This window comes from Crassostrea angulata, chromosome 9, assembly GCF_025612915.1.
Source record: "Crassostrea angulata isolate pt1a10 chromosome 9, ASM2561291v2, whole genome shotgun sequence".
Taxonomy (NCBI): Eukaryota; Metazoa; Mollusca; class Bivalvia; order Ostreida; family Ostreidae; genus Magallana; species Magallana angulata.
Window position 1 is genome coordinate 23,138,097 of NC_069119.1, and position 10,128 is coordinate 23,148,224.

Sequence of the window (10,128 nt, forward strand, 5' to 3'; positions counted from 1 at the left end):
ATAGATCAAGCGTACTTGGAATCATTCTATTAAGTAAAGACAATCAATGTCCTGAAAATACTGATGCTAGTTGATAAATGGACCAAGTTTTACGTGGTAGGTAAGTGTCAATGCATCTGATTTTTAAACAGATAAGATAATTAAAAATCCATTTAATGTTGGCTACTGGCCCTCTCTTCTTTAGAATATGATATTGTGATACCCCAGCATTTGATTTATCAACATAATATTTGTATTGCCAATTCAATGTTATTTTCAGAATTATTGGTAATAAAAATTCACTGTTTAAATGTGACTAATTGTACACGTGAAATTTATAGGCAGAGCTCCCGTCGGCATTGTGGAAATACTTGAAAATTAAATTGTGATTTATTTCACACTTTCCTGAACACTTTGGGTAATTTTTCATCATTATTACTCCAGCAATTTAAATATCATTTGATCCCCATATAATTAAATTGTGCCCACCAACCTTCACATATACATATATTACCAAGGTGACATATAGGCCCAATGGGCCGGGTGACCAATATTAATGTACAAGTAGTTGTTATAAAATTTGTATCATATATGGCACAATTGTACATAATATGCACATGTCACTATGATAAATAATTTACTTACTATACACCTGATTTTGCATTGAAATTTACGTCATATAAGTATACGTATTAACATGACATAGGGCATCCAACTCCAAATGACGTATACATGTATACACCCCTTCCGTGAAAAGCAGAGAAAATCGGTTTATAGTTACATTCTCTTATACGATAAACTATCTACAAAACCAAATATAGAGTAGATATGGCGTTTAAAACAGACTTCCAGGACTTAAATTCATTATAGTGAATTCAATGAATTCATTTAACATAGCCGTTTGGAAAACGCAGACTTTTCATGCATGAAATAGAAATACTAAATAAGAAATTATTATAATAAAGCAAGAGAACCTTGGACATTTTGATATAATTAGGCAGACTCGTTGAAACATTTTTTGGACAACCTCTGGAAATACATTTGATAAAGGAAAAATCATATCGGTGAAAGTTCATATTTTAATAAACACACTGAAAAATATTTTAAAATAATGGAGCATCGATATCGATTTTCGGTACAAGCGGTTTTTACATATGTACATATATATACATAATTGTAAGTCCACTCACAGTTTGCCTCGATTTACTACATAGAATTAACTCCTACATGTAATTACATAACATTCTCATATTCTCAGACGTCAGGGGCTCAGCTGAGACCCACGGCCACGAGTGGGCTGAGTCAAGACCCCCGAGATAATACACAGTACATGTAAAAAAAAAAAAAAGGCCCTGCCATAGCCATACTGTACATAAAGGGGTTGTAAAACAAGATGACATCACAATCACCCACATGAATCTATATAATCTAAACTGGACCTGATAATACAATGCATGTGACTCTTTTCTCTACCTGATAGTTCATGAATCTTTGACAATAAGAGGACAGGATAGTCGGGGCCATTTTGAGACTACGCTGATCTATCAAACTTTACAGCTAAAATATATGATAATTTTCTTTACTACAGGCACGACGCATCGTTTCGGAAAATCGGGAGGCTGCAGACTTACTAAGTATATTAAATCTTGGGGGGGGGGGGGGGTACCTTAAACTCATATTTCTAATTAATGTTAATTTTGCATTTTGCATCTTCATTTTTTTTTACAATAGGGGCATTTGAAATACAATTTTCTTTATGTTAATTCAAAATAAAATGCCAATTGTGATAAATTGGAGAAGGTCGGCAGGGTCCTCCCCTTCCCTCCGATGCTACGTATACGTGTCTGTGCTAAAAATAGTTTATAACTTTAAAAATCATATCTTAACTGCATGACTGCTAATTCATTGAATACTGAGTGGCTAGTTTGTTGATCCTAGTCTTCTAAAGCACCCTCTTGGGTGTGTACATTTCTGAAAATAGTTTTTCACAATTCTTGTCCCGAAAAACTTCTTCCACTTGAAACTAAAGAACACACATGTAATTTGATCCAAACATTACGAACCAACTGAAAACAATTTCACATCAATTTTAAAATGTCATTTCCGATGCATTTTATTCAAATTTTGCAAGATGATGGGTGGATAAGGCGTATAAAATGTCCATGCACGGTCGGACAAGATCCTAAAAAATTAAAATATCAGATCAATCTGATATTTCTTAAATCATCATTTCAAACAATATATATTAAACATATCATTGATTTTTAACCTATAAATATGTTCAATACCGGGAATATGTTGACTCAAACAGGCGTTTACGTATCAAAACCTACAAATAGTGTCATTTTTTAGAACTTCAAGGCATATTCTTCTATATAGAGAAGGTATGTGTTAGGTATGTGTTCCATATTTTTCTCATAACCTAAATAAGGTCTAATGGAAAACAAACTGACTTCAATCAACAAAAACGTGGAGAAGTGATCCACTATTCATTAAAAATATCATTTTGTATCCCAACGATTGAAAGTTTTGAAAAAAATAAAACAAGTCCGTAAATTCCAGGCCAAAGTGACACATAGTATATAAACAGCCTACTTTGTTGTATGTGTCTGAAATGGCTCAGTGGCTAGCGCACCCGAGATAGGCTTAAGCTAACCTCATATATCTAGGGGTTTTATGTTATGGGTTCGATACCACAGAAATTTAAGGCAACTTTTTTTCTTCTCTTTTGTTAAATATATCAAAAACTGAATATAGTTATAAATTATGCTTTTGCAAACTTGAATTAAAAGATATTTGAATAGATTCAATTGGCAAAAAAAAATTTCAAAATTGTATTTTGCGACTAAACTGAATGGGCACTTGCGCTTTCTTATCCCCCCATCTTCTTTGAAAAAACAATACTGTTAATATTTCAGTATCAGTGGTCAATTGTTGTTGTGTGTTGTGTCCTTAGAAAAGGCACTTAAAATATTCACACTGCATTAATCTATATCCAGCTGATACTGGGTACGCACCGGCCTGTGCTGGGATTATCCTGCAATGGACTGGTGTCCAATCAATGGGGAGTCAATGACTCTCATCCGCTTATAGGTAGCACCACGGACATCTGGGTAGCTTCCGGTCTGTAGCTGCCGGTCTGAAAAAATTCGGACTAATAACCTGGTCGTTCATCCGAATTTTTTCAGACCGGAAGCTACAGACCTGCAGCTAACATCCGGGATAAGCTGGCCCTATACACTATATGCGTCTTAAGTTTGATCATGGCTCGGGGAAGGTATTAACTTTACCCCCTTTTTGGCCTCCTGTTGTGACATGCCTGTGTGTACTTTAGCATTCAATTTCTGCACACTGAACGTGTTTGATTTTGATTAGAAAACTAAGAGCAGTACATAGTATTAATTTATAATGTAATCAACTCACTATTTGCTCATGTTTTGATCGAATAGTACATAGCTAGTTCTTTAAATAGGGAGCGGTTGATTAAATATTTATATTATCGACAACCATTCATCAGATAATTAGATGTACAGATACATTATCAGGTCCGAACGTCATCTGGCGTGATCAAATTCTCATAAGCTACCTCTGCCATATTCAAATCGAAAAATACAGTATTATACTAGCAGTTCTTTAAAGGGCCTTGGACACGATTTGACTTAAGATTTTCAAATTTTGTTTTCCCATTTTCAATGTTTATACTGATAAATATAGAAGTTTATAATACTATGTCAAAATTTGAAACTCAAATATCAAGTTATAAGCAAGATACAGAGTTCATAATTCTTTGTTTTGTAAACAAAGCTCGAATATAGTCATTTTTACATATGTGTTGTATTGGTATAAGTTTCATTCAAATGTATCTTTCTTTTGTTGATAATAGTATTTATGAAGATATTGAATTAGTTTAAATTGTTTCTTACATGTCATTTTGTCTAAGAAATGGTAAAATTCTACATAACATTTTTTGTAAACATCTATAAGACTCGAGCTTTGTTTACATAACTATCAATTCTTACCTCTGTATCTAGCTTGTAACTTGACTTTAACATTTAATATTTTGGTCAATCATTTAAAATGCTCCAGTAAACCATTTTATACATAAAAAATAAAAATAAAATTTTTGATCTCAAATCGTGTCCCTTTAAATTATAGTTTGAACTGAACAGTGAAATTCAAGAATCTTTCCATAAATGAAATATCATTCTTGACAATTTGAGAATATACATCCAATCGAAACATCGATCACCCTAACAATTTATGTCCCAAGTCGATGCTACAAAATATAGTTTTTCTACATTGAAAACAATAAAATGGCATTTTCAATTGCACTATTTCCTACAGTTTCTTGCACGACAATGGAACAAAACCTTCATTAGTCGCACACATAGGACATTTTCAAAGCGGGTACAATTTATAATGTCATATATTGTGTAACATAGGAATTTATCCTACATTTGGCAGTAATCGTTAAAAAAACCACAACAACATTACAATTAGGGGCAAAGTCATATTGAAATATTTGTACCATAGGCCCAATCAGAGGGAAGACTCTTTTGCAGAGTAAGATATAACCATACCAGGCTTGGGGCGAATTACATTGTAAAGTAATGCATTACATTACCATTACTTCATGAATTTGGGCATTAAATTACCATTACCATTACTTGATTTTCTTGAAGTAATGCATTATACATTACCATTACATGAGTAAAGTAATGCATTACCATTACCATTACTTTGTTTTTAAAAAAGTAAAGCTAATAAAGAGTTTTTGCAAATGTTTCAAAAATAAAACACTCTTTAACATATCTACAGGTTCATGCTCAGTATCAGGTTCAAATTCAATGACTATACAAGAGTCATTCTTTATTTGCAAAATATATAATCTTCTTATGAACAACATATTACATAAGTAAAATGATATTTATAGACATTTGGCATGATACAATGTCAGATACGAAATAGAGACACAGAATTACATGCATAACAAAAAACAATTTATGGAAATAATGTTGCGGTTATTAAAAGCTGAAAAGAGATATTTCCCCAGATTACACAAATCTTTATAATTTTGGGCACTTAATTGTATTAATTCATAAACAGATGGTTTTTTTCAGTTATATTTCTTAATATATTTTAATCGGATTTCTTTATGCTGAGGACACTTTAAGACAAAAGATTGCTGTTGCACTTTATGATCAAAGTTTCAAAGGGTTCATCTTTTAACTGCATCCTGTTAGTTTGAAAATCTTCCCAGCTATACTTAATATATGTTTTACAGGAGCAGTCGAAGCTTGGACTGAAAAATTACTGTTTGACGATCTTTATCTTAGGATATATTAAGTGCAATAATAGAAAAAATACATGAATCTTGTATTTTCTATCAGTCCAAACTAATGTACAGTGTACTTAATATACAAGAGAGAGAGAGAGAGAGAGAGAGAGAGAGAGAGAGAGAGAGAGAGAGAGAGAGAGAGAACATAAGTAAGTAAAATTATTTTCAAATGGGTTATAATATTGGAAGTGATATTGATTTTCATCATGGATGGACAGTGCATTCATTTTGCTTTCAAAGGTGCATGTCTGTCTCCTATTCTATTAGGACATAGCGAAGGGAAAGGGATTGGGGTGTTTAGCACTTCTTATAACAATGATTGTTTTGATACTTAGATTATCCTGGGGGCATAGTGTGTTGTTGACACATTTCTTATTGAAGTGCAAACTGATTGGAGTAAATTGTTTAAATGATTAAAAACTCTTAATAACAACTCTCTTAAAAATGTTATGAAATTGTGCTGTTAATTTTAGTAATATTAACAATTCAAAAATTAATTTAAAAAAATCTTTTTTAATAATGCAATTAAAACATTTTCATCTCAAGAATTATTTCTTTCTTCTTTAAAAGTAAATTTAATCAAATTCAGTTTCAATTATTCATTTATTCATCACATTTTTTTAAAGTGAACATGCATAAATAAGCATAGTAATGCAAAGTAATGCCATGTAATGCCAGCATTACACTAGGTTTTGGAAAGTAATGAATTACATTACCATTACTTGTAATGCTAATTTTTTGGCATTACACATTACTAGCATTACTTTGAAAACATGTAATGCATTGCAATGCATTACCATTACATTTAGCATTACCCCAAGCCTGAACCATACCCATGCGCGGATCTAGAGGGGGGGTCGGGGGGGGTCCCGACCCCCCCTGGAAAATGAAAATTTATTAAATTTACATAGTAAAATTATCGCGAAAATATGCCTCGGACCCCCCCCCCCCCCCCCCCTGGCAAACACAATTATCCTTCGGACCCCCCCCTGGAAAAATTTTCTGGATCCGCGCATGATACCCATAACCCCCCTCCCCCTTTTTTTTTGGCTTGTCAAGATTTCTGATAAGGTCTAGCCCTAGCCCCCCCCCCCCCCCAACTTTCAGTTTGCTTCCGACGCCAATGTGCACCATTAGTTTTCAAGTCTGGACCCCTCTTGTGTATTGAATAAAGTAAAATGTTCACGCGAGAGAGAAAAATCGTTGGTACGCGCGTTTTACTGGATGGGTGTAAATAAAAATTTACAGCATAAGTACTCCCCAGAGATCTCCTGGTGTGCTCTACTAGTATTTCGCATACACGATAATGTCTCACATCTGGACTTTTTCTCTTTTTATTTAAATATATATAAAATGATATCTTTTGAAAATGTTCCATTATATAAATTCATTTTTTAACTAACAGCATTGATGGCACAAACAATTTACTGTCAGTAACAAAACAAAAATTCAAAAGAGCACTTAGAGACTATCTATTTAAATATTTTATTAAAGAATGGAATTCTAAATTCACTATACACGCTGACAAAAAACTAAGTTGCTACAGCACTTTTAAGCAAAATTTTGGCCAAGAGAACTACCTAAGATTACTTAAAAATTTTGAGCAGAGGAGAAGTTTAACTCGTTTTCGCATTTCCGCTCATAGACTTAATATTGAAAGAGGACGATATCAAGACATTCCACGACAAGAAAGATACTGTAATAGATGTAATGTCAAATCAGTGGATGATGAAAAACATTTTTTATTCTCATGTGATCATAATAAGGCATTAAGAGATACTCTGTACAAATTAGCTAATGACTCTTGTAAAAATTTTCAATATATGGACAATAACCAAAAATTTTACTGGCTTATGACAACTGAAGATCTACAAGTACTTGTACAACTCAGTGAAATGATTCTTAAAGGTGGAATATAATGATTATAGTTATATATACAGATATATTACGCAGTGTATTTACTTTGGTGGTGGGGGGGGGGGGGGTTATGTTATGTATAAGCATACTGGCTTGAACACTTTGAGTACAAGTAGACCAGTCTTAACGACTTTGCAGGCACCGTCCCTTGGTACTCTCTGTTTTCAGGCCACTTTGTTTCTGTATAGCTGTTGTATTCACTGATGTGTAAATCCCATACATATATTTCATTGTATTAATGAAACAATTTGCATATTGTTGCCTGGACATTGTGAGCAGTATTTCATTCATTATTTGTTATAATCATGATATTATTATTATTTTTTTTTAATGTATATGCCCCCTGAGGGCCCTTGATTGGTGAATAAATAAATAAATATACATTTATAAAATGAACCAATATCACAAGTTTACGAATTCAAATTTTTGGTGCCTGTAACACGATATTCCGCAAAGTATATCCTCTAAAAATAAAATATTAATATTAAGCTCAACTCTGATAGGTACATGTACAAGGTACTTTACAGCATTAGACAGACATAGCTTAATTTACATGCGCGTCCACTTCACTGAGAAAACCATTTATATATAGATCCCATTCCCTTGCAGAAGATCATGCATCCTGCCAAGACCAGGCGCTGAGGAGACTGCATTTATAGCACACAGCTCATTCCTACCCAGACAAACGGCAGAAGATCGTATAAATGTATAATTATATTGTCGGTGGTTTACGGATCGAGGTGATTATTAAAGCACAGTAGAAGAACCACAGGGCTTTATCAGGTCATGGAGTGTAGGTGTGGGATGTGTTCCTAAAGAGGCCACTTTGCAGCCCTTAAGCCAGAGCAAGATAGTTACCATATGAATTTCATTGTAACGCTTCCATTAGGTGGCAGGGGATAGTTTTTTGGTCGAGGAAATGTGAGGCAGATAGTGCTCATATATGTGATTTAATTTTTCAGTGGATTTTTAAATTTGCTAAAATTGGTTTGCATGCAGGGGACACATGGTCCCGACTCTTGAGAATTTTTAAACATTTCAGAATAAAACAAGTACAACTTACATATAGCACTATAAAGAATAGCCAGGGACGGTCTCAAAATTTTCTGAAAAATTGCCCTTTTTTCACATTTTCACGGGTCCATAACCACGCTCCAGTCCCGAGCAACTGCCATAAACTACCATAGGATTGGTAGCTTAATGTATACCCATGCAAATAATCACCAATTGATGGGGGGTCAATCACCTTCTTTCCGAGTGACATTTCGTGTTCTGAACCCACCCTACTTTTCAAGCAGAAAACCGAAAGTGAAAATTTTGGCCACAGTTTCGCATTTTCATTCCATATCTGATGAAAAGTGCTACCAGTATTAAAGTGTCATATATCAATGAAATTGACATGAGCTCCTCTATCCACAAAATGAATGCAGTAAATATTCTACCAATTTATACCCCTCAAATAACCAGCCAAACCCCAGGTTCTCCCTTTATTTCAAAATTTTGACGGGTCTTTCCTTCGAAACTATCCCCTGCCACCTTAAAGATTTTATATTAAAGCCTAATTTAACGTCTTCATGTTTTCTTTTAACTTTTTATATATTCATAGATTTGCAACATTGCAATAACTCTCAAATTAGATCTACATATTAGGTGAAGTTGGCTTAATTGGGAGTGTTTTTTTTTTCAATAACAAAAAAGAAATTGTGTAAGTCTCTTTTACATTTTTGTCTGTAAGTTCTTGCAGGTGTGGATTCGGGAAATTTTCCAGGATATGCGCGTGCATGTACGTGTGTGTTCTTGTGTGTGTGGGGGGGGGGGGGGTAGGGATGGGCTTTAGTTCGCACATGTAACAGTTGATGGTTTTTCTATTTTCTAAATTCTATCCCACTAAGATCGATTGTTTCCCGAATCATTCGATAAATTAACCCAAACAAAAATTTTTCTTACGAAATCATGTCAAAATCACTTAAAACTCATATTCAACTCACAAATTCATGATTTTGTTCTATGATTTAGACATGATCCATTAAATGAATCATACCCAAATCATAGGTGACAAATAAGGAAGTATGATCCTGATGTGGTTTGTTTCTTGGTTTTGAGTCTGCTATGATTTTCTTGTGATTCTGGTATGTGCTATTATCTTAGAAGGCGACAGAGCATGCGTTTGAAATGATTCGTTAATTGCCAGATAAACTGACCACTAAGAATTAAGATTTCTGCATAACAGGAAGTTGAGTTGCAAATTTTGAATGTTCATCTTGGAGCCTAAATGTGATGTACATGTCAGGAAAATTTGTTATTGTTGGGCATCTTGCTCTATCTTGTCATATTTATAAAGTGAATTTATGGAAGTATTTTGGGGGAATATATTCTTATTCACTTGAGGTAAATAATATTTGATAAAGACTTATTTACAATACACTATCAAGTGATTTATTAAGTGAAGCAAGCAACTAATGCATGGATGTACATTTATCATTAGTTCAGACCGGGAGCTACAGACCTGCAGCTAGGTTTTGAAATGCATACATAATATTTTAATTTGAACAATTCACGTAATAATTGCTAGAAGAGTTTGAAATAACAGTATAATTATCATCTTAATTATGGAAGACTTTAATCCTGCGTTCTAATTCAGATTATATTGGCTTAACGATACAGTTCATGTGACATATATGTATACTATTTGTCATATTTGATAATTGACAATATATTTCAAATATTAAAAGTATAAAGTTGTCTGTTGCAAAATATAAATTAAGTGGTCATTTTTTTTTTTATTGTATAATTGTCCTTTAACAGGTCATATAAGGACCATGGTTTTGATATAAGTTGTTAGTTACAACAGTTCATACCAGGACCATGGTTTTGATACGAGTTGTTAGTTACAA